Below are 25,337 nucleotides of genomic sequence, written 5' to 3' on the forward strand. Positions count from 1 at the left end.
AGCTCAAAGATGCCTCCATTCAACAACGCGTTTACTCTCCCACGTGTGTTTATAACCCTTATCTATAATCTGAGTTACTCTAGGTGGAATCCAGATACCCTCCAAGGGAACCCCAATCTCCATGGATAATTACTCAGCCTCTGTGCACTTTTCTGCAATTGTTAGTGCCACTTGTCCTGTAACCAGCCTGTATCACCTCCCTTTACATTCTCCACTTGCCTTCTGATATTCTCAACCTCCAGTAAATAGTGGGCTAAATCAAAAGCAAAAGCATACCATTTGAGAGTGGGATACCCCCCCCCCCATAAAACTTGTATTTGCAGACTACAATGGGGAATCCTATTTCCTCCCTTTTCCTACAGCCCAGTTATTCATTATCTAATTCTGCCTCTGCCTGGGAAGTGTCTAATACCTTAATTTCCAACTGCAAACTCTCAATAAGTTCTTTTCCTGCTCTACTGAATGGACTCTGTTCTGGATTTTAACATGTAAAGCTCGTAATTATACCTCATTTTCCTTTACTCTGTCCCTTGTCTGACCTTTGTATTCCCTCTCTATTTTTATCAGTTTTCCCCTCAATGCCACTTTGCAATCTTCCCATGAAAACTGACCCAACTCCTGCCTTCCTATTTCATTTTTATCTAAAAGATCCACACTAATATCCTGCAGTAGCTTCTTTCCATGACTACCCCTCCATTTATAAATGCGCCCATCTCCATCTGTTGTGCCTCACTTTGTTAACACCCCCTTTCCAGTTGATCTGCACTCAGTCATGATATGACAGACTAACTTCCTGTATCTCTACTTTCCCCCCTAATTTTCTTCATTAACTCATTAGGGACAAAAGTTATATCCAGTCTGCTACTCTGTCTACTCAAGTTTCTGGCAGAAGTCATAGCAATATCCTGTCAGTGTAATAACCTCCAAATGTCCACCCAGCCAAGTGCCTTAAATCAAATCCTCACAACCTGCTGTGACCTAACAAAGGGCTCAATTACGCCATACAACCCACTATGGCTCGCATATAACATTAAGTTAAAATCTTCCACCATACCTCTCAACTGTCCACAATTTCACAGAAAGTCCATATTTTTGCCTCATATTTTTGCTTTGTTCCTTATAAAAGTTTGTCTATCTGGCCAGTCTTTAGCAAATCATTGAAGATTAAAGTTGGGAAATATTGAGAGACATCTGAGTTTCAGACTTTATACCCTTCAGGAAATTCATATTAATGCAAAACCCATTATTCTATCAACTTTCAACATTTGTAAGAGCAATATTTAAAAATTGTTCCTAACTGGGGCCTTTGACCTCCTCGCCCATTATTTATGACTTTGTCCAGATTTATCAGTCTAAGAGGTTGAGAGGTATGTCTCCCACCAATATGACATATTTAGTACCTGCCATCTATGTTTCCCATTCCTTAAAGAAATCTTGAAAAAACCCCGGGATATTCTCATTAGGAGTGTATAAATCATCTTTAAGCCATTTATCCTCTTGAATTGTTCCCTTCTATATTATTCACCTACCCTTGTTGCTAATCTTCAACCACTCCAAATGGATTATCAGGGATTTCTGGAACAGAATTATTACCCCTTTACTGCCTCCCTGGCTTTGTGGTTAACATAAACATAGGGGAAACCCTGAATGAAACTTATTAGCCTCTCTAATTTCTAATTTATTTTCTTGTCGATAAACTAGCAGTCACTGCACCCTGTCCAACCTATGGAGAATCCTCTTCTTGATGATTGGGTATGAGCTTCCCCCTATATTCTATGTGACAATCCTGAGACCCTTGTTTAACATCTCTGTCTGATGCATATTAACCTGGTCTCCAGTCATTTGACTTTGAACACTCGCACCCCCAGACACATTACCCCACTACCATCCTCAGGCTGAGGAAGCTACTCTCCCTGCTGGGTTCCTTAGTGAACCTAAGCCTGATTGACAGTAGTGATGGCTACAATGGGGAAGATATAGCCATTGAAGAGCCATGGATATTGCTCCATACAACAGGCTTCAAGACTACAGGTTCATAGATAAGTACTAGGCTAACTGCCCTTGTGAGCCATTTTAAGCCTAGCCAATTATCCCTTGTGAAACTCAAACCCTGTACCTTGTGTTTTTAAGGCAAACACCTTAACTATTAGGCCACCCTCCCAATACAAAAGAAAACAAATACACTGCTGTTCCATATCCTCACACCAACATAACTGATTCAATTAGTCATCCTCAGATTCATTCAATATTTGGCCAGTGACAGAACTTCTTACCTGGTCAATGTCTTCACCCATCTTCCAGTTTACAGACCTCCATCAAAATAAGAAGCACAGCATTTAAAGGTTGCATGCAGAGTCTTGGAAAAAAAAGCTGTGCGAGTATTACAGGTCTACAACATAGATTCAGCCATTCTAGATGGGAAAAACTTTCTCTAGGGGGTGTACAGGGTCACCAATTCAAACATATCATTCCCATCCTTGGGACTATTGTGAAAAAAAAAAAAAAAAACAGGCACAGTACAATTCAATTAATTTAACCAGACAATGATGCAAGCAAGGCGTATTACACTCCATTACTATCAGTGTGTTCCATGAAAGCTGAAGGAAAACTTTAAAGAGAACATAACAAGTGCAGCCATTCCCATTAAAAAGTTAATAGTTACTAGGTTTGAACAACACACATATAAGAACTCCTACCTTCACCAGATTTGAAGGAAACAAAAAGGAAGTGTCATGAGGAGCATCTCTTAAACCCTCAAGTCCTTATGTACTCATTGGATTAAACCCACCGTGTTAGTTAAACATGTTCTCTACTATTGGCCAAGTACATCACCAATTTTTCACATTCCTGTCCAGTCTGGCAACCTCAACAGTGCCTGCATATTTGAACTGCTTCTTACTGAAATTGGTACACCGTGTTTGCTGTAGCATAGACTAGATCCAGGCCTGCTGAATCTAGCTTTGTTTGTATAACTTGAGCACTAATCCAGGCATTCTTTAAAGTATTCAATTGTATTTATTACTGCTTGGTAGTAACTTGATTAAAGTGTAGCTATCATTCTAAGTCTTTTGGATTAAGCACTTGGGCTTCAAACCAGTTGTTTTACATTAGGAAGGTTTGTGGCCTGCACTGTGGTGGCAGGACAGGTAGCTTACATCCCTCTAAGTTGGGAACTGCTGATTGAGGGCTCAGTGTCTGTTATTCTAAAAGTGTATTAGTTCTGGTTTAAGCACTTGGGCTTCAGGCCAGTTATTTTACATTAAGAGGGTTCGTGGTCTGCACTCTTGTGGGAGGAGAGGCTGGACTCTGCCCTTCTGAGCTGGGAATTTCTGGTTAAAGGCTTATAGTGCCTGCATATTTGAGCTGCTTCTTACTGAAATTGATACACCTTGTTTGCTGTAGCATAGACTAGATCCAGGCCTGCTGAATCTAGCTTTGTTTGTATAACTTGAGCACTAATCCAGGCATTCTTTAAAGTATTCAATTGTATTTATCACTGCTTGGTAGTAACTTGATTAAAGTGTAGCTATCATTCTAAGTCGTTTGGATTAAGTACTTGGGCTTCAGACCAGTTGTTTTACATTAGGAAGGTTTGTGGCCTGCACTGTGGTGGCAGGACAGGTAGCTTACATCCTTCTAAGTTGGGAACTGCTGATTGAGGGCTCAGTGTCTGTTATTCTAAAAGTGTATTAGTTCTGGTTTAAGCACTTGGGCTTCAGGCCAGTTATTTTACATTAAGAGGGTTTGTGGTCTGTACTCTTGTGGGAGGAGAGGCTGGACTCTGCCCTTCTGAGCTGGGAATTTCTGGTTAAAGGCTTATAGTGCCTGCATATTTGAACTGCTTCTTACTGAAATTGGTACACCTTGTTTGCTGTAGCATAGACTAAATCCAGGCCTGCTGAATCTAGCTTTGTTTGTATGCTTGTTGTTTGCTTGCTTGTTATTTCCTGAAAAGCTAATTCCACCTAAAATGCGGCTTTTCAGTGCTTCTGTGGATCCCTAGTGATATCTGCATTGCTTACTGTACTTATTTCCTTGTTTCACTTGAAAGAAAGTTACTGTTTGTCGTTTTTGCATTTAAGTTACCTGTAACACATTGCATTTAAGTTACCTGGCACTTGCTCACTAAAGCAATTATATAAGTCAGTACTAAAAAATTAAAAGCACTACACCCTCACAAACTCCCCTTGAGTAACTTGTTCCCCATTGGCCCTTTTTTCAATTATAAAGGAATTCCCTATACTATTCTAGCATGTCCAAAGGTCAGTTGTCAATCTCCTCTCCGGTCCAGCTGGTGAATCTGGGAATCTTGAGGCAATGTTACAACTGCCTCATGTACACAGACAACCCTCTCCTCCTACCAAAAATTCCAACACATGGGAGAGATGTAACCATATAGCCAAACTGGAGGCTAAGCTCTCTCAACTCAGTACTGGCATAACCAGTCAGGAGGAGAAGGAAACCACACTCACTGCAATTCCAGTCTCACATAGACCTACCACGACAGCAAACCAAACACATAAACAAACAAAAACATACTCGGAGGCTCTAAATAAAAATCTGCCTAAGCATCAGAGACCTCCAAAGCAGACACCCAAGCAACTGCTACCCCAAAACAAAACACGTGCAACACATAGTTCACAACGCCAGTGTGCCGAACAGTCACAGCCCTTAAGGCTAAACAACTCACCTGATACACTTGTAATAGGTGACTCTATTGTCAGGCACACTGACGTCTGGGATGACATGCTCGACAAGCTACGATGCTTCGCTAGGGACGGCTTGCACCTGTCACCCCTGGGCTTTCGGATATTGGCAAAGGCTCTTGCTACCCCCATAGTGCCTTTTTTAGGCAAGGCTCAAAAGACAAACCCACCTCCATAGGTATCACAAGGGATAAGAAACTAAGAGTAATGCTACTCAACACCAGAAGTCTAAACCTCAAGATGCATGCACTCAAAACTCTCCTTAGCATGGAGAACATCGATATCTGTGCAGTAACAGAAACCTGGTTCAAGGCTCCCGAGAGCACCCCAGCACTACCAGGTTATATCTCATACCATGCTTTTCGGCCCCTAAACTTGGACCGAACCACAAAAGGAGGGGGAGTATCAATATTCGTCAAAGATACCCACACCTCCAGGTTGGCGGCACAGCACAAAGCATCAGAAACTATCCATGTGCAACTAACAGTGGGTAAAACTGCCTTCCAGTTTATAGCCTGCTACAAACCACCCTTCCAAACCCAGGAACCCCACTCGGCCTTCCTGAGAACACTGGAAAATATGAAGGTCTCTCCAAACACCATTATATTGGGCGACTTCAACTACCCAAACATAGACTGGGAGCATTACTCTAGCTCCAACACTCTAGCCCAAAGGTTCCTAGAATTTATAAACTCAAATGCTATGGAACAACTTGTTACCACTCCCACAAGAGGGGAAAACATACTGGACCTGATCATCACCAACATGGGGACTTTATGCTCCAGACCAGAAGTGTATCCCTCACTGGTAAGATCATACCATAAACTAATCTCACTGGATATTCACATCCCGACCCCACCCCCTGCCCAGAAAACCACAGTGAAAAACTTCTCTAAAGCAAATTTCACACTCCTCAAAACCGAGGTGGAATCCTTCAAAGCCCCCAGGCCTGTGGAAAGTATGGCCCAGACCGCAGAATCCTTTATAAACGAATTCTATGAACACCTTCAGGAATGCATGGATCATGCAATCCCAAATAAAACCAAGACCCAATCCTCCAAAGGCAGACATCCTGTCCGGTGGACCCCAGCCATAAACAAACTATACAATAGAAGGAGGAAGCTACTACATGATAGAGCAAAATCCCAAAAAGGGAAGGCATCTCTGATCAGTATTAGCAAAAAACTACGGGCACTCATAAAATCGTCTAAGGCCAGCTTCGAGAGAGAAATTGCACAGGACACTAAGGATAATCACAAGGCTTTCTTTAGTTATGTTAGGAACCTGGGTGGTAATTCCAAGATATGCTCAGAATTAGTCCAAAATGACAAAAAATACACCAAACCCACAGACATTGCCAACATCCTAGCTGACAGGTTCAGCGCAAACTCCCCCCCCTTCCCCTCCAAAAGGGCAAATATCTATCCCTGCAGAGTGCTGCCCCCCTGACATCTCAGATGCTCAGGTAAGAGCCACCCTCTCCAAAGCAAAAAACACAGCATCAATGGGACCAGACGGTGTCCCATGCTGCGTCCTACATGAACTCCAAGAAGAGCTAAACCCAAACATAAAACTACTGTTCCATCTCAGCTTTACTACAGGATATGTACCCAAAGAGTGGCGTACAGCAGCAGTGGTCCCTCTCCACAAAGGTGGTACCTCAACGGATCCAGGAAACTATCGCCCCATAAGCCTGACTAGCTTGGTCTGCAAAGCTATGGAAAGGATCATCATGGACCTCATAAATAAAGATATTGGGGACCTACAGACACTGGATCCTACCCAGTTCAGCTTTGTTAAGGGCAGATCCTACCTCTTAAACCTTGTAGATTTCTTTGAAATAGTCACCAAGGCCATTGACAAGGGGAAGGTGGTCCACACAGCCTACTTGGACCTCGCAAAAGCCTTCGATACAATACCCCACTCGGGCATTATAGATAAGCTCACCAGCTTAAATATAAACCCCTATGTCACTAGATGGGTTGCAAACTGGCTCAAGGACAGAACCCATATGGTTAGAATTGCTGGAGCCATGTCAGACTCCAAACCAGTTACAAGTGGCATCCCACAACGCTCAGTCCTGGGCCCTCTCTTGTTCGGTATATATTTCTCGGAGGTACAGGCCAACACGGAAGGACTGTGGCTGACCAAGTTCACAGATGACTGCAAACTGGGCGCCATAATCGACTCTCTAGCTGACACAAGCATCCTCCAACAGGGCCTCATAGAAACAGACAACTGGTGCCAGAGCCATGGCCTCAAGCTAAACGCCAAAAAGTTTATAGTCATCCCCTTTGGCAAAAACAAAGTGTCCACAAATTACCACATAGGTGGTAATCCATTAAGTACAGAAGAAGTAATTAGGGACCTGGGGACCCAAGTTGATAGCAATCTCTCATTTGACAACCACGTGGCCAAAGTGGTTAGAAAAACATTTTATATAGCCCACCTAATCATGAAGGGATTCACATCTAAATCAGGGAAGGTCATCGTGCCTCTTTACTCATCCTTCATCAGGCCCATAATTGAGTACAATGCCCCTTTTGGGATGTACCTTACCAGACACCTGCAGCAACTGGAAAGACCCCAAAAGTACCTCACCAAGAGGATCAAAGGGCTCAAACAGATGCCATATGCTGCCCGGTTAAAGAAACTCCAGCTCTACTCAGTGGCATACCACCTGCTCAGAGGCGCTCTAACCCAGAGGCTCCCTTCACTCTGGAATAAAATCCCAGTCCAGGTTAGGCAGAGTCCCTCATTGACTCTCTTCAAGAGGAATCTTGATGAGTGGATGGGAGATCGTAGGTTTACCCCGGGTATCACCTCTGTGTCACTGTTAGACAGAGGCACAGTATATTAACCTCGAAAAAGGGCATAGCAAAATTAATTTAAAATGGGTGGCGAAAGCCAAACACACTCTGGCTAGGCTTATAAATGCCCTAGGGCAGATAGCCTAGTATGAACCTATGAACCTATGAACACATGAGCAGCAGTGTTCATCTGCAGGGTCTAATGACCCCAAAAAGATTTCTGACCAGGGTCTGTTGCTAGCCTTACTAAATTTCACTGGTGAGCTTCCTTGACCATCTATCACAGTAGGCTCCTATTATCCTGCTTCACTGACTGCTGTTCTCTGGTTAGGACCCTTTTATCTCCTTTCATACTTCTGGTTTGCACCTGCCCACGTTTTGTAGGTCTGGATCCACAAGACTCCTTCGAGCATCCATATTTCTTCCCAGTTGCCTCCAGCTTAGCTCTAGGGCTTCCACCCCCTTCAACATGCCCAGCTCTTGAATGGTCTTTACTACGACAGGAAGAAGGATCAAGTGCCACTAATTTCCTCTTGGAAGGCACCTTCTTCTTGTTGTTTAGTCTTATTCCCTTTTACCTTATGAGGTCCAATTCTGTCTTGCTGTCTCAGAAAGATGGCCCTCCAGCACTGCTACCTCGAAGCATGCCTGCTTCTTTGTGGAGAAGCAGTTTCCTTCCCTCCATTTCCATGAGCAGAATTGTCGGATATAACAATGTGTCCTGATACCCCAGCTCCCCAAGCTCCTGTTTAAACCTCAAAATCTGCCTCCTCACTGCAAAAAGTGCTGTGACTAATCAACCAGAATAAAACAAATGTGACTTACCCCAAGGCACTCCTCTGCATTTCCTGCTTTGCTTGATAACCAGTCCCTGGCTTGTGCTGAATGCTTATCACCAAAGTATGTTTTTTGGCTCCAAACTCTCCCCTTTGTTTACTAATGATTCTGTGTGTGAACTCTGTAGTGAAGTCCAGCTGAGCTGGGACATGCATTACCACCTCCAATACTCTTTCATCCACTTACTTCAGTTCTTGTTCCCACACTGCCTCTGTGATGCTTCAAATGCAGATGTTAACCCTCTTGGAATGATTTTCTAGGTCATACAACTTCTCAAACTGTTGGCACATGTCTCTTCTAGTACTCACCTCCCACTTTTGCAAGCACCAATAATTTCCCTCCACATTACTCAATCTGACCATGTACTGTTCTACCTTGCCCTCCAGTTCTTGCAGGTGTTGCCGCTGCCATGCTACTGCTGTATGGAAGGCCCCTCCCTTGGACACAACCAAAGACATATGCTTGATTAGTATGAACAGTTCTTTCATCCCATGAAGCATTTTTAAATTTCTTGATCAATAGCCATGCTTTCAAATTAAAGTTGATTCTCTGTCTCGATCTTGCGGAAACAATCATCTTAATCGCCTATCACCCTGGAGCTCTCAAATTAAGCAACCATTACTTTCATGGGCTAGCCATACCTCCAATTGACCCATTATTTTTAACAAACACCAAGAACTCTCAAAAGTTACATTTTGACATATATTGGACCATTTGCCTTTTTGTCTCTAGGCCTTGTTTGTTTGCTAACCTGGTTATCCCACCTGGTAAAAATATATTTTCTTGAGGAAGCCTCAGAGAAAAGCACCCAGGTTAGCCACAAATGGATCTATTTTAAATAATCACATTACCACTTTGTCGAATCACAGAAGATCGAGACCATGTTGCCGAACACTTAATTCAAGCACACTCCTGGAACATCGTATTCTACCTCTGGGAAACTAACCACTTGGCTACACCCCGGGGATCACTTCTGTGTCTCTGCTCAACAGTGGCACAGGAAAATAACTTTCTTGGGTGGCATAAGCCAGGGAACCTTGTTGGCTAGGCTTGCGTAGGCCCTTGGGCCGATAGCCTAGTACCTACCTATGAACCTATGAAACTATGGTGACGATGAATCAAAATACAAACCAAAGCAAATGAAACCCACCAAAGTGAGGGGCTTTGCCCCCCACCCTCTAACTAAATATACCAACTCTGAGATTGCAAATTGCAGAAGATTGAGACTACATTGCCAAAAACTTAATTCAACAAACTCCCAGAACATTGTATTCTACCACCGGGAAACTAACCACTTGGCCACCATGGCAAATTTTGCCTTTTTCTCAATTGCAGTGAGATCTCGGAGTTGGTATGTTTAGTTAGGAGGGGTGGGGTGGTCAAAGCCCTCCATTGTGTTGGGTTTAATTTGCTTTGGTTTCAATTTTGATTACTGATGGTCAAGCGGTGAGTTTCCCTGCGATAGAATACGATGCTCTGGGAGTTTATTGAATTAAGTTTTTGGCAACATGGTCTTGATCTTCTGAGATTCAGCTAAGTGGTATTTCAATTATTTAAAGTAGATACAACTGGGGATATACTGACACAATCTAGGTAGAGAGTTCACATGTCTAAGATGGTAGGTCAACTGGCGAAAACTTGCAAAATGCAATTATTAAGTTGTTATGGGGATTAAAACTAGTTGAAGTCAAGTTCCAAGTTGTTATAATGTATTTTTCATACAACCTTAAATAATAAATCAAAGGCAATATCTCTAGAGATAGCCAACAGGCTATTATGGAAGAAATACACCTGACACCTTTTCACCAAATATTGAATTTGTCTTACATTTATTAAGTAAGAACTTACTAATAGATCGACCCATTTTTGGGTATTCCTATTCCATAACAGATCTACCCATTTAGTGATATTCCAAATTACCATACTGGGGGAGTCAGACATTTGGTCAAATGTACTAACTGTTGACTGGACAAAAAGCAATCACAGCTGATGAAAAATCAGATTATCGCATGTCCCAGCTTTTTGTCAGTGCGAGATCACAATACAATGAGATTATAGAATTTAGCTTTTCTGCACTGTATTGTGATCTCATAGTAGGTATATATTTCTAGCAGGGGGTATGGGGGTGCAGGTGGGCTTGTTCCCTGCCAATAAGATGTTTTAAAGTGTTTTTTTTTTTTTTTTATATTGGTTGGTGGTCATCAAGCTGTGTTACTTTACTAACTGAAATATATATATATATATTTTTTAGGAGGAGGCCCACCTGCTCTGAACAATGTGAAAGGCTTACCACACAAATCCACAAAATTTATATATACCAACTCCAAGATCACAATACCTCTGAGAAAAAGAAATATGCAGAGAAACAGCAGTCTTGGACTTAGTATGTGTAAGTCAGCATTTTCAGTCATTCGGTCGTAACATTTCAAGACTTGCACTAACAAGTCTCTGCATTTCCAAAGTTTAACAAAGGAAAAACTTGTATTTTGCATTTGTGATTTTTGCAGCTCTGTAGTATGTAGCCATGTTTTTTTGCGGGGGTCCATAAAAAGTGCCAAGCATATGGTGAATTGCCTGAACTCTGCTCCTTCATTCACAATCAGGCGACTGGTGATCACAGCATGCTGTCATACAGGCAGCCACTAGGGGATGTTTGCAATATTTATTTAACTGTTATATGGTATATCAATCTTTTGGCTTCTTTTCGATTGGAGTTTGTCTTGTTTTTACTTCGAGTTTCAGAGATGTTTGCAATATTCCCAACACCAGACCTTCTGCATGTTGCAAAGATAATAGGTGATTATGGTATACTGTTAGGCAGGCAGCCCTCAGGGAAGTTTTGACATATTCACCAACCACATTCACTGCATGCTGTAACCAAGGGCAGGCATGCATAAGTGCAGCCTGCAGCAGTCACTCTGTCCCATGGGCAAAGTATCCCCAAAGGTAACCTTGCATCACCAGTCTCAGAATATGCTTCCAATAGATTACCAGTGTCCCCTTAGTATATATTAGCAGAAGCTATAACTTGCTGATGTCTGCTGCCTCAACTGTCCAAGTGAGCTCAGTCATACTCTTAGCTGCATCTGTCTTTGCCACAGAATCAGTCTATTACACATGCTTGTAAATTTCTGCTAACTTACGCACTGAGTGCACCCGTAGTAATAGGGATGTACACTAATTTTGGTTGTAACACGGCTTTTGCAATGACTTCTACTTAAGGGTAGAAGCTGGGGCATGCAACTACATAAAGGGCTCCCAGATTTATTTTTACTTGCTTGACTGATGAGCCAGTTTGTTCCCAGAATGGTTTATTTTTTGACATAGGCAAACATATTTATACAAAAACAATCAAATCATATTAAAAAGTTCATATTTACAAATAGCATACATTACATATATTAGAAAATCGTAGTGAGATGCCAACCACAAAGGAGGTTGTAGAGATATCTATTGAGAAAATGTCCACAGCTGGAAAAAAACTCTGGCGAAAAAGCAAAAATCCAAAACATGGCACCAATTCTTTGTATTCTTAATAAAAGTTTTGGACATTTTCTGAGTCGCCAGAGTTTCTTAACCAGCTACCAGTGATTTTACTATATCCTATCCCTACCCCTTTGTTGTGGTTGGCATCTCACTATGATTTCCTACTGTTTCGGAGTTTTTTGGTGAGAGAACCATTCAGCAGGGATACCGACTATTCCTTGAACATTACATATATTGTTATATATCATATACTCAAAGAAACATAACATAATTTGTTCAATTTCTGCCTTCTTTTAAACTTCATTCTTCCGTCCAAAACACTTTATTGCATGTTTTGTTCCCACAATTTCCATTTTTAATGTAATTATTCCTACCTTTTCTGAAGATCTCATTACCTGTTGTTTTTCAAACAAGAGACATCTTTATTGAATTATCACCTATTACATAAGCAATCATACATTTATATAAATGAGAACAAACCATATTGACATAATCTCAGCTGCAAGCATTTTACATCACAAACCATATTGACATAATCCTAGTTACAAACATTATACATCACTTATAATCTATCCAATTAATGTCATTCATGCATTACATAACTCATTCAAGTCCTGCCTTCTTTTAAACCTCATTCCTCCCTTGTATTTATTGTTAATTCCCAGGTGTTTACCCATACTGGAATGTTTCAATTAAACTTTTAGCAATTAATATGGAGAGATTATCTTTGGAATGTTTATTTCAAATTATAACTTTTGACTTTTTTCCTTACTTGGCACAAGTTTACTCTAATGCAGCTACCTTTGGAGACTGCTAAAATGTTGCTCGTCAGTAAATCATAAAGGCAGCTGTGGTGTTGGGGGTGGGGGTTACCAATTGCGAGAATGGCACTTTTTTGTTGCCATTAAAGGCAAAGTCACATCTACTACACTGTTTCTATGCAATATGAAGTGCTTTTTGAATGGGACCAGATGGGATGCCAGAAACCTTAATATATGCAATCCAAAGACAACAGAGTATATTAGGTTCATAGGTGTGTACTAGGCTAATGGCCTTGGAGCCTTTACAAGCCTAGCCCATAGGATTACCAAGGCATAGTGCCACCTGACCTTAGTTCCCAGCGCCTCTGTCGAGTACAGTCAATGGAGTGATCCCTGGGGTGAATTTTCTATTTCCCATCCACTCATCAAGATTTCACTTGAAGAGGGCCAGTGAGGTACTCTGCTTGACGTGTATGGTAAGTCTATTCCATAGCATGGGCAGTCTCTGGGTTATGAACCTGTCCCTCCAGCACGTTCTGTTGATTGTGGTAATGAGGTTGTGGTCTCTGGTGCATGTGGTGGAGAGGGATTGGGATTTCTTTAGATGTAGCATTTCTAACAGAGTTGGGTCAGACATGGCTTTGTAAGTCAAGCAGAGATCACCTCTAAGTAGACGATATGAGACAGAGAATAGTTGGAGTTTTTCGAGTCTGTCCATATAGGACAAGTATTTAAGGCCTAGGATCCTCTTTGTGAGGTAGTTTTGTGGCCTCTCCAGTTGTTGCAGGTGTCTAGTGAGTTACATGCCAAATGGGGCATTGTACTCGATGATTGGCCTAATGAGGGATGAGTAGAGGGAGACAATGACCTCTTTCTTTCTGGATGATAAACCCTTAGCAATGAGATGTGCCACATTGAAGGACTTTCTGACCAACCACAGTGGCAATGTGGTGGTCAAAAGAGAGGTTGCTGTCAACCTGTGTTCCCAGATCTCTTATAACGCCTTCTGTGTTCAGTGGACTACCATCGATGTGGTAATTCATGGGAATTGGGTTTTTCCCAAAGGGGATGACGACACATTTTTTTGCCATGGTTCTGACACCAGTTGTTGGTCTCAGTGAGGCCTTTCTGTAGCATGTCAACATCACTTGGGGAGTTAATAATGGCTCCCAACTTGCAATCGTCTGCAAATTTTGTCAGTCAAAGTCCCTTCATGTTGGTCTGGAATTCTGAGAAGTAGATCCCTGACCGATCCCTGTGGGACTCCACTCATGACTGGTCAGCAGTCTGACTTGGAGTCAGCTACTTTCACACTGTGGGTTCTGTCTGTGTGCCAGTTTGCAACACACCTAGTGATATAGGGGTTGATGCCTAGCTTAGTGAGTTTTTCCATGATTCCTGAGTGGGGAATGGTATCAAAGGCCTTAGCCAAATCAGGGTAGGCTGTATGAACTATCTTGCCTTCAAACACAGCTCTGGTGACTGACTCAAAGAAGTCCACCAAGTTGAGCAGGCATGATCTACCCTTCACAAAACCAAACTGTGTGGGATCCAGAGTTTGGAGATTCCCTATATCCTTGTTTATTAGGTCCACGATGATGCGTTCCGTAGTTTTGCATATCAGACTTGTCAGGCTAACAGAGCGATAGTTCCTAGGGTCTGTAGTCGGTCCTACTTTGTGGAGAGGGATTACTATAGCAGTGTGTCATTTAGTAGGGACAAAGCCTGAGGTGAAGCTGCGATTGAACAGGGCACACAGGTGAGGTGCCAGTTCACTCTGTAGTTCATGTAGAACACAGCCAGGGATATTGTCAGGTCCCATAGAAACTGTATTCTTGGCCTTGGACAGTGTTGTTTTAACCTGTGCAGCAGTAATACGGGGTTCCTAGCAAACTACTGGTATTATGATTGGTCCTTGGGGGGGTAAAGTTGGCACTGAATCTGTCAGCCAGTATTTTGGCAATATCTGTTGGCATGGTATAGGAGGTATCATTGTGCAGTAGCTCAGAACAATTCTGGGTATTGCCGCGAAGATTCTTTACATAACTATAGAAGGCCTTCTGGTTGTCTTTACTATCTGCTGCAATGCTGTTTTCATAGCTAGCTTTAGAGGATTTAATGAGGGATCTCAACTTTTTGTTGAGGCTGCTAAGGGAGTTTTTCCAATCTTGGGACTACACCTTATTTCGCATCAGTTTCCTCCTTCTGTTGTATAGTTTTTTTTATGGCAGGGGACCACCAGATTGGCTTCCTTTTTTTAGAAGAGAGCATCTTGGTTCTATTGGGTATGGTGAGATCCATGCATTTGTGTACATGTTCGTACAGTGCATTGGTGTATGATTCGGCGGTCATGCAACTATTCTCCATTTGCAAGGGTGCCGTGAAGTTAGCCACTTCTGTTTTTATGAGCCCAAAGTTAGCTTTGGAGAAGTTTTTCATGATGATTACCTTTGCAGGGGAGGGGGTGGGGGGTGGATGTGAATTTTCAAGGTGATTAGTTTGTTGTCGGATCTAACCAGGGAGGAGTTGACTATTGGTCCAGAGTAACAGTCGCCCATGGCAGTAATGACCAGGTCAAGGATGTTGCTACCTCTAGGGTAGTAAGAACGAGCTGGTCCAGGGCATTGGAATTAATGAATTCCAGGAAATGTTGGGCAAGTGTATTGGTACATGAGTAGTTTTCCCAGTTAATGGAGGGGTAGTTGAAGTCACCCAGTATAACACCATTAGGTTGGACCCTATTATTCTCCAGGGTGCATAGGAATGTGGAGTGTGGTTCTTGAGATATGGTTGGGGACCTATAACAGGCTATGACCTGAATTTCTGTCCTACCCAATGTTAGCTGCACCTGAAGTATCTCTGATGTGTTATGTTGGGCTACTAGTCTGGAAGTGTGTGCATCCTTTATGAATATGGAAACACCACCGCCTTTGGAGCTTCAGTTCAAATTCTGGGGCCGAAAGGTGTGGAATGAGTTATAGCCTGGTAGTGCAGGGGTGCTTTCTGCTGCCTTGAACCAGGTCTCTGTTACAGCACAAATGTTGATGTTCTCCATTTTAAGGAGTGCTTTGAGCAAGTACATTTTGAGATTTAGACTTCTAGCATTGAGCAGTATGACCCTCAGATTGCATTTGTTTGTAGCTGTTATGGTGGTAATTTGGTCTTTGGAACACCACTTAAAAAATACACTATAAGGGTGGAAAGAGCCTTGGCCAGTATCTGGAAGCCCAGGGTGACAGATGCAGGCCATCTCTGGCAAAACATCGAGGTCTGTCTATCATGTCATCCCAGGCAGACAGATACTGGATCCCCTTAGAATGACACCAGAAACTTGGCCAGTTGTTGAAATCAATCATTTTCTGCTTGCACTATGGTATAATTTTGGGTAATGGTAGGATGCTGCTCAGGGCTAGGGTCATACCCACCTGGGCTACATAATCCGAGAGCTTCTCCATGTCTCTTTTCATGCAGTCCAAGGAGGTGCATCTCAGGTCATTCACACCCACATTTACAAAGACAGAGTCATATTTGTACCTGTTGTTGAGACCTGAGTGCATGCATTATATGATGGATCCTGGTGCCTGACAGGCAGCTGACTGCTACTTTCTCCTTATTCAACCTAGTTAGTGGAACATGAGTGTGCCTCACTATCGAGTCACCTATGGCTAGTGTGCTGGGCATGCTGTTTTGCCATATGGGCTTTGGTTGAGTGGCACATTGTTTAGGAGAGTTATGTGTCTCATGATTAGTGTTGTGCTGTGGTGGTTGAGTGCATTTCTGCCTTGGAGGTCTCCGCTGTTTGGGTAGATTTTTATTGAGAACCTCTGTAAAGGTGGGTGTGTGGTTTGTGTTTTTATGTGAAGGGAGGGCTGGTGTGTATTCTGGAGGGCTATGTGTTCAATGTGGTGTGGTGCAAGTGTTGACCTTCTCCTCTTAACCAGCTCTTCTGGTCTTGGCTGAAGAGTGTGTGGCTTCCAATCTGGATATATGTGCATCTCTCACAAGTCTGAGTGTTGGGAGGTAAGAGGAGAGGGTTGTCGGTGTACATGAGGCAGTTGCTACATTGCCTCAGGATGCCCAATTCACCAGGTTAATAGGAGAAAGCACATGGAACTGACCTTTAGACATGCCTGGAGGGGTGGGCAGTACTAATAAGTACTGGAGCTGTTTCCTTGTAGAATGTTTAGCACTGGTAGCACTTTTGTGTGCTACAATAATTGCTACTAGAAGTCTGGTATGGAAAAGTGCTAGACTAATAACCTAGTAAAAGTGCAGGAGAGGCAAGAACTAGCAGATCTAAGGGAAAAATTGAACAGCAGACTTTGGCACCTATCAGAAGCTTACAAACAGTCCTGGAAACAACAAATCTGTATCTGGACTAGACTAGTAACAGGAAAGGTGGGAAACAAGTGTAAATGTGGACTTATAAACCAGAAAGTTGAAAGAGATGGAAAATCAACCCAAATGGTCAATAAACTACATGTTCTGGGCCAGAAACCACTCCTCTCATGGTAGATAGGCTACCTAGTGCCTACCACTCCCAATGATAAGCTAGAAGGCTTCCTTCTGACACAGAAAGGCTTGGGTGTCTCAGAAGCTTACAAACAGTCCTGGATACAGCAAAACTATATCTTCACTAGACTAGCTACAGGAATGGTGAGAAACAAGTGCAAATGCAGGCTTTTGACCAGAAAGTTGAAAGAGATGCAACAACTGCACAAATGGTCAATAAACTACAATTTCTGGGCTAGAAACCACTCTTGTGGTAGGTAGGCTACCTAGTGCTTACCACTCCCACTGATGAAACCACTCTTGTGGTAGATAGGCTACCTAGTGCTTACCACTCCCACTGATAAGTTAGAAGGCTTCCCTCCAACACAGAAAGGCTTGGGGGACTCAGAAGCTTACAAACAGTTCTAGATACAAAACTGTATCTGGACTAGACTAGTTACAGGAAAGACAGAAAATAAGCTTAGAATTTTTTTTTTTGCTATGCTATTGCTATGCTACGGTATGTTTCTGATATTAGGCTGTTTTTGGTTGCACAAATTAGGTTTCCTGGCATTTATTGAGAGAGGAGATGACCATTTCAGATGTCATTTTAGGTGAGATCATATTACAGGGAGGAATGGTAGGTTCCCCTTCATAGCTTGTAATTTGCAGCAAATTAGTATGCTACTGTTCTGCAGGTACTGTGTTCATGTCTGCACTGATATTAGCTGTTGGAGAGTAGATTATAACTGAATAGGTAGTTAAAGGGCTTTTGACAAATTATCTGATCCAATATCTTCTTTTACAGACTCAGAATGGACATTTTTGTGACTCTAGCCCTTCTGAAAAGGGATAGTTGTGGCATGTTTCCAAATGTCATGTACATAGCAATCCCATAAGGTTCTATTCATGAGCAGAGCTGCCAGCCTTGCCATTACCAGAGGAAATTTCCATAAGTAGACAGGGAGAGGATTATCGCTAGAACGTGAGGTCTGGTTTTATTTTTGCACTAATTTCTTCACCTGAGAATGAGTCATAAAACTGTAGGATGGACAGTAACGCTGATGACCACAGCTGGACTCTGTCCTGACAGTTGCTGGTAAGCTGCTTTGTAATAGATGCTAAGTAATCTGCAAATATACTGGCTGTATTCTGTGGTGACCACAGCAGGGCTCCCAATACAGCAGTGTGAACTCCGACTCTCAGTGTCATCAATGAAACAGCATTCTAATAAGTCTGCAGTTTCTATACCTTTTGCCTGGAATGCTACAAATAAATGCTCTACGTTGCCATCTAAACCTTTCTTGCCATGCAGTACCCAGAAATTCCTGTTATATACTCAGACCTAATTTTGTACCCTCGCAATACATACACATAAGGAGGGAGGAAAAACTCATGTTCAGCTGTTTGTCCCTAAAAGGATAAAATGACTATTTGAAAAAAAAATATTCATATGTTTAATGCTGTGAACAAATATATGTTGCAAACCTCATTTCCAAACTATATAAACCATAGAGTTGTGAGTGAATCTCAGAGAAAAAGTATACTGCTAACAAACAAAAAGCACCAGTTCCACAACGATAAGGCTCAAAATAAAAAGTATACTGCTAACAAACAAAAAGCACCAGTTCCACAACGATAAGGCTCAAAATAAAAAGTATACTGCTCTGCTGAATACAGAAAGCATGTCTGATTGCTTATTTTGTATTTGTTCATTCATTCATTGGTGTTTATATCATTCCTTTCTGTCTCTTAGGTGCACCCTGCTAAATATCATTGTTCACTGTTACTTTTTTGTTGTCCAGGGCCAGAATGGGAGTAACAATGGCATGCACGCGCTGTCGAATACAATTGTGCACAATGAGCTCAAAGTCAGATCATAATGCTGTGCTTATGTATGTTTCAGTTTGAAATAAATCAAACAGCAAGCAGAAATAATTAAAGAGCAGATGCTAACCTATAGTGCAGACCCATGCTATGAGTTTACTTAAAGTCCTCAAAAGCTTGCAACAGTGGAGGAAACAGCATGGATTTAAAGATTTTATTCTCCATTCTGTGAAATTTGCCCCTTTTTAACCTTTGTTAATCACTGTTTCACTTCCTGCAGTGCTGCAAAAAGGATTTAAAATCTCTGGCAGTGTCTTTTTATGTGTTTTGTGTGGCGTTTTATATTAATTACTAAATCTCTGTAGGACAGAATATTTATATAACGGGCAGTTCAGTGAACCCATTTTCTTTACATTACATGTTGGTAAGAAGAGAAAAACGCAGTACTGCCTGTCTAGTTGGCCTTTGTTTGGCAGAGTGCGCTTTGTAGATGTCCCACCCATGCTTTTCTTATTTAGCCAACCACTATCCTCTAGAAACTCTGAAGGCATAATTTACTTCCAGTCCCCATCAATTCTCTCTCTCGTGCAGCTTCTTCCACATATTTACAATTAAACATTTTCCAGAGTATAAACCTGTAAAAGAATCTCAAGATGGAAAAACCATGAAGATGCAGCTTCTTTCATATATCCTTCAGAAGTTTAATATCAAACATTTGTTTGCATATCATGGATAACAGTGCACAGAGAGAATTTGTAGTAATTCTTGGGAAAAATCATAGACAAATGTGGCAAACAAGCAGGACCTTATATGCCCAACTAACGCAGACTTCACTGTACTCCCTCCCACTTCTGATGTGGATCTCAGAGTAAGCTTTTTTATATGCCAATCTGCTGCAAAAACAATGCTATAACTATTCTGATAGGTTCATGGGTTCATAGGTGTATACTAAGATAGGTTCATGGGCTCATAGGTGTATACTAAGATAGGTTCATGGGTTCAGAGGTGTATACTAAAATAGGTTCATGGGCTCATATGTGTATACTAAGATAGGTTCATGGGCTCATAGGGGTATACTAAGATACGTTCATGGGCTCATAGGTCTATACTAAGATAGGTTCATGGGTTCATAGGTGTATACTAAGATAGGTTCATGGGTTCAGAGGTGTATACTAAGTTAGGTTCATGGGTTCATAGGTGTATACTAAGATAGGTTCATGGGTTCATAGGTGTATACTAAAATAGGTTCATGCTTTCATAGATGTATACTAAGGTAAGTTCATGGGCTCATATGTGTATACTAAGATAGGTTCATGGGTTCATAGGTGTATTCTAAGATAGGTTAATGGGTTCATAAGTGTATACTAAGATAGGTTCATGGGCTAATATGTGTATACTAAGATAGGTTCATGGGTTCAAAGGCGTATACTAAGATAGGTTCATGGGTTCATAGGTGTATACTAAAATAGGTTCATGGGTTCATAGGTGTATACTAAGATAAGTTCATGGGTTCATAGGTGTATACTAAGATAGGTTCATGGGTTATAGGTGTATACTAAGATAGGTTTATGGGTTCATAGGTGTATACTAAGATAGGTTCATGGGCTTATAGGTGTATACTAAGATAGGTTCATTGGCTCATATGTGTATACTAAGATAGGTTCATGGGTTCATAGGGGTATACTAAAATAGGTTCATGGGCTCATAGGTGTATACTAAGATAGGTTCATGGGTTCATAGGTGTATACTAAGCTAGGTTCATGGGTTCATAGGTGTATACTAAGATAGTTTCATGGGCTCATAGGTGTATACTAAGATAGGTTCATGAGTTCATAGGTGTATACTAAGATAGGTTCATGGGTTCATAGGTGCATACTAAGATAGATTCATGGGCTCATAGGTGTATACTAATATAGGTTCATGGGCTCATAGGTGTATACTAAAATAGGTTCATGGGTTTATAGCTGTATACTAAGATACGTTCATGGGTTCATAGGTGTATACTAAGATAGGTTCATGGGTTCCTAGGTGTATACTAAGATAGGTTCATGGGCTCATAGGTGTATACTAATATAGGTTCATGGCTCATAGGTGTATATTAAAATAGGTTCATGGGTTCATAGTTTTATACTAAGATAGGTTCATGGGCTCATAGGTGTATACTAAGATAGGTTCATAGGTTTGGGTCATAGGTGTCTACTAAGATAGGTTCATGGGCTCATAGGTGTTTACTAAGATAGGTTCATGGGCTCATTGGTGTATGCTAAGATAGGTTCATGGACTCATAGGTGCATACTAAGATAGGTTCATGGGTTCATAGATGTATACTAAGATATGTTCATGGGCTCATAGGTGTATACCAAGATAGGTTCATGTGCTCATAGGTGTATACTAAGATAGGTTCATAGGCTCATTGGTGAATACTAAGTTAATGGCCACTAGGGCCCTTATAAGCCCCGCTGTTCAATCCAAATGTGACCCACACATTTTATTAATATAGGGTTGATTTAATGGTTGCCTCTGTCTGATAAAAAAACAAACTTGAAAACAATGACAAATGCAAGTAGGACAGCATCCATAAGTGACTAAGTTACAGTTACTGATCACTGCCTACAGAAAAAAAACACAGTCCTAAAGCACAAAGTGGTTTCAGCTGAGCTACGTTTGCAGGTGGAGGCATTATCTCTTTGAAGAAAATCTGCAGGTTACAATTTCATTTTCTGTCATAATTCTCCTCCTCCTCCCGGACGTTCATCCGCCCTTCGTAATGGATTGCATTCATTCTGAAGAGTGCAAACCTGAGAAAAATAACAACATCACTAAGGAAAGTGGTCACACACTCTGCCTCTTACGGAGATTCTGAAGGAGAGACATCTAGACTCTTCTAGTCTAAATTTAAGTTGCCAACTAATTTGTGGAGAACATTTTAAAATTCTTGAAACATTTCAGATGAGATAAGGTATAATGAAACAAATTCTGGATCACAGCAGCACAACAATGAAAACAGTTTATCTTCTAAAAAGTCAGATTGGAATTTTAAAGAATTCACTTGATTCATCATCCCTTGTGGATGGCATTTTAAAAGTAGCACAGAACAGGCAAGGAACTCAGCACTTTTTAAGAGTCTTACATATGCTATGTACATCATCTCTGGGTAGTCAGTAATAAATGGTGTACAGAGTCAACAATGAAGCCATAGAGATTAATAAAATAACCTAAGGTCACCAGTGTTTTAGTGATAAGTCACTGGATCCTTTCAGGGTTCTTTAGATCTTTTATTGACTAATGGTAGAATGAGATCCAAGTCTATATGGGGGTCTATGCAATAGGTTCATACATTCCTACTGGGAAGGCAGTCTCTGTGACCATATAGTGCCTTGCCATGCCATTCAAGGAGTATCTGTCCATCAATCGATTCATCCATCCATCCATCCATCCATCCATTCATCCATCCATCCATCCATCCATCCATCCATCCATCCATCCATCCATCCATCCATCCATCCACAACCTCTTTTCCCCATTTTTGCACATGGGGTTGGGGTGCCACTTCAACAGTGACAATCATCTAGAGCCAATGTTTACATATTGGGGTGGCTAGTTGGATGTAAATGTCACCCTACTCAATGAGGGCTTTATCACTTACCTAAGGAGTAAATTTGTAGTCATAAAAATAGAAGTAAAAGAAGCTGATGTATTATATTTTTTGACAAGTCAAGAAATCCTACTCCATAGATAGTGAATTCTTTGGAGAAGAATGTATCTTTTCAAAATGTCTTACTTATGTTAATGTCAAAGGTTGAGGTTTTTAAAATGAGTGCTTGCAGTATTACCAGTATTTCTACAGAGGAAGAGATCTAGTTGGATAGGAAATGTCATAGTCCATGAGGGTGAGGCAAAGACCATAATGTTGGAGTTAGAGTGAGTCAGAAAAGGAAGAGGTCTTTCAGCCTGCCCAGGTAGCTGAGGGAACTTGGTCCTTTGATTATTTTAGTTAGAAAACATTGCTATCTTTCTAGCTGGAAAATGTGTTTGGGAATGTGTTTTCAAAGTGATGCATTGCATTCTATGACTTGAATAAGGAGGGAAAATAGAAGAGGATTATGACACTGTCAAACTCAAGGATATACATTTGGTAATTAACTGCATAAGGTAGAAGGATTTCTTAACTATAATTTGCTGTTGATGAAGGTTCTTAGATCTCTAATGACTGGGTTGATTATTAGTGGGGTCCTATTTATATGTTATTAACTAAGCTAGGCTTATTTCCCAAATGTATCTACACCACATCTTTCGGAATTAAACTTAAGGTCATAATACTGCAAACACTGGTTATGGCATTCTCCTCTTGGAGGATATGACTGTCCAAGGGAAAGTCAGTAACAGCCTCCTGTTTAGAGGTTAGTGATAGACCTTTGACATCAGCGCTCACAATGCAGAACTACATAGAAAAGAGCAGGGGACTGACAATACACTTATGGGGGTCACCACTGGTCATGTGCCTTTTAGATGAGAAGGTACCACCAATAATTACTGTGTGCATTAGGTCAAACAACCAATCTGCAGTCCCAGAGATGATTGTAATGGCAAGAGGAATAAAGCTGATAGAATGTTTGTACATATTGTGCACATGAAACATAGTTATTGCTAATTTAAGAGTAATACTTGGTGTTGCCTTTTTAAGAATGTACATAGCCCATCATGCACTGCAGTTTCTTAGATGTAGTCAGTTGATGCGAGATGCTTGAAGTATTACTTTTGTTGAGATATTATGTTATTATCAATAAAACTTAATTGTCTGTCTAAACTAATGGTGCATCCTGACATCTCCAATATGAACAAGATATATTATGGGATATCCATTGGTGTGCATGCTCTGACAGTTATATATGGGGTTTATGTTCAGACTAAAGAATTTCAATAATGCCAGCATAGGGTATCAAACTCAAGGCTTTAGCAAGGTACAGATATGCAATATGGACAAGAATGACCTTTGACAATGGCACCTGTCACACTTTAAAAGAAATAAAAGCAGGGTAAGATGACAAACTCTACCTTTCACAAAGTGGAGCTGATTAAAATCAAGAATCTGTAAGTCACTCACTTTGCTGTTCATGAGGATGACCAAAACCCATAATTTTACAGATGATTCTGGTGAGGCTAGTAGGATGATAGTTGCTGGCATCAGTAGTGTATCCATCCTTATGGCACCATGATAATGGATCTGCACAAATCAAGTACATTCCTTGTGGACAGATTAAGGGGGAAAAAGGTTAGGAGTGGAGGTTAAGAATGTTGTACTTTGTACTAACTAGGAGACAGCCTAGTTTATTGCTTAGGCTCATCGAGATATTGTTTTTGGCTTTGGATAGAGTTTCTAGGGATTTGTTGATAGTGATTTTGAGGGGAGGGGAGTTTAAAGTTTCAAGGCAAAGAAGATGGGGAGTGAATGGGAGGGGTGAAACTTGAAATTAATTTGTCAGCTATGATATTAGATATGAGTTTGGGATCAGAGTGCACTAAATGTGTTGCTCAGTTTAGTGATGAGTGTTGCTTCTAATATTCTTAATACAGTTAAAAAGGCCTTATGGTCATTCTTGAAGCAGGTGTTGACTTTCAGTTCATATACTGCCTTATTCTTCCTAATGGAGTGCTTGAGTTATCTGCTGGCCTGCTTGAGTACCCTTTTAAGGTGGGAGGTGGGGAATCTTTTATATGAAACACATAGTTTTTTCTCTTATACAGTTTGCTTATTTTGGAGTTCTACCATAGGTTTTATCTCTGAATTTATTTATTTATTTATTTATTTATTCAGTTATTTATGTGTTTTGTTTGTTGAATGGATGAGTAGGCTGGTACATGACCCTTTGCATCTACAATCTGGGTCAACTGTCATTTCTAAGTTACGTATTTACCAGAACACTAGATTTAGTTGGTCTCTCTCCAGGCCCTGGAAATGATTGACTGGTCACCCAAGGCACTTCACTTCAATAGCAACAGTGAAAACTCTGGCTAACTCAAGCTCCTGCCCTGTCCCATAATGCTCTGCTCTCAGCTAACTCTCAGGAATGAGTAAGATCATCATTGCATCAAGGGAAAGATATAACTAAGGAAAGAGATCCTTAATAACTTGGATAATTTAGCAACTGGGAACCAATGATAGGTCTTTGGTTTTCCTCTATGTTCCTTCTGATAGGGCAATTTAGCGGAAGATGAGTGGGTGGGTGCTTTCAGTGTCCAGTTAGAGACCAACTAAACTTAATAATCTGATTAGTACATGACTTATGTATTTAAGTTGGTCCTGTCAGGGCACTGGAACTTATGGACAAAATCTTCTACAGGACCTGGCTGGTACTAGGTCAGAAGACCTTACAGAATGGAAGCCTCAAAGGAAGCTCTTCCTTCACAAAATGTCTAAA

The sequence above is a fragment of the Protopterus annectens genome, chromosome 1.part1 (assembly GCF_019279795.1).
Source record: "Protopterus annectens isolate FY-2018-M chromosome 1.part1, PAN1.0, whole genome shotgun sequence".
In the NCBI taxonomy this organism is placed as follows: domain Eukaryota; kingdom Metazoa; phylum Chordata; order Ceratodontiformes; family Protopteridae; genus Protopterus; species Protopterus annectens.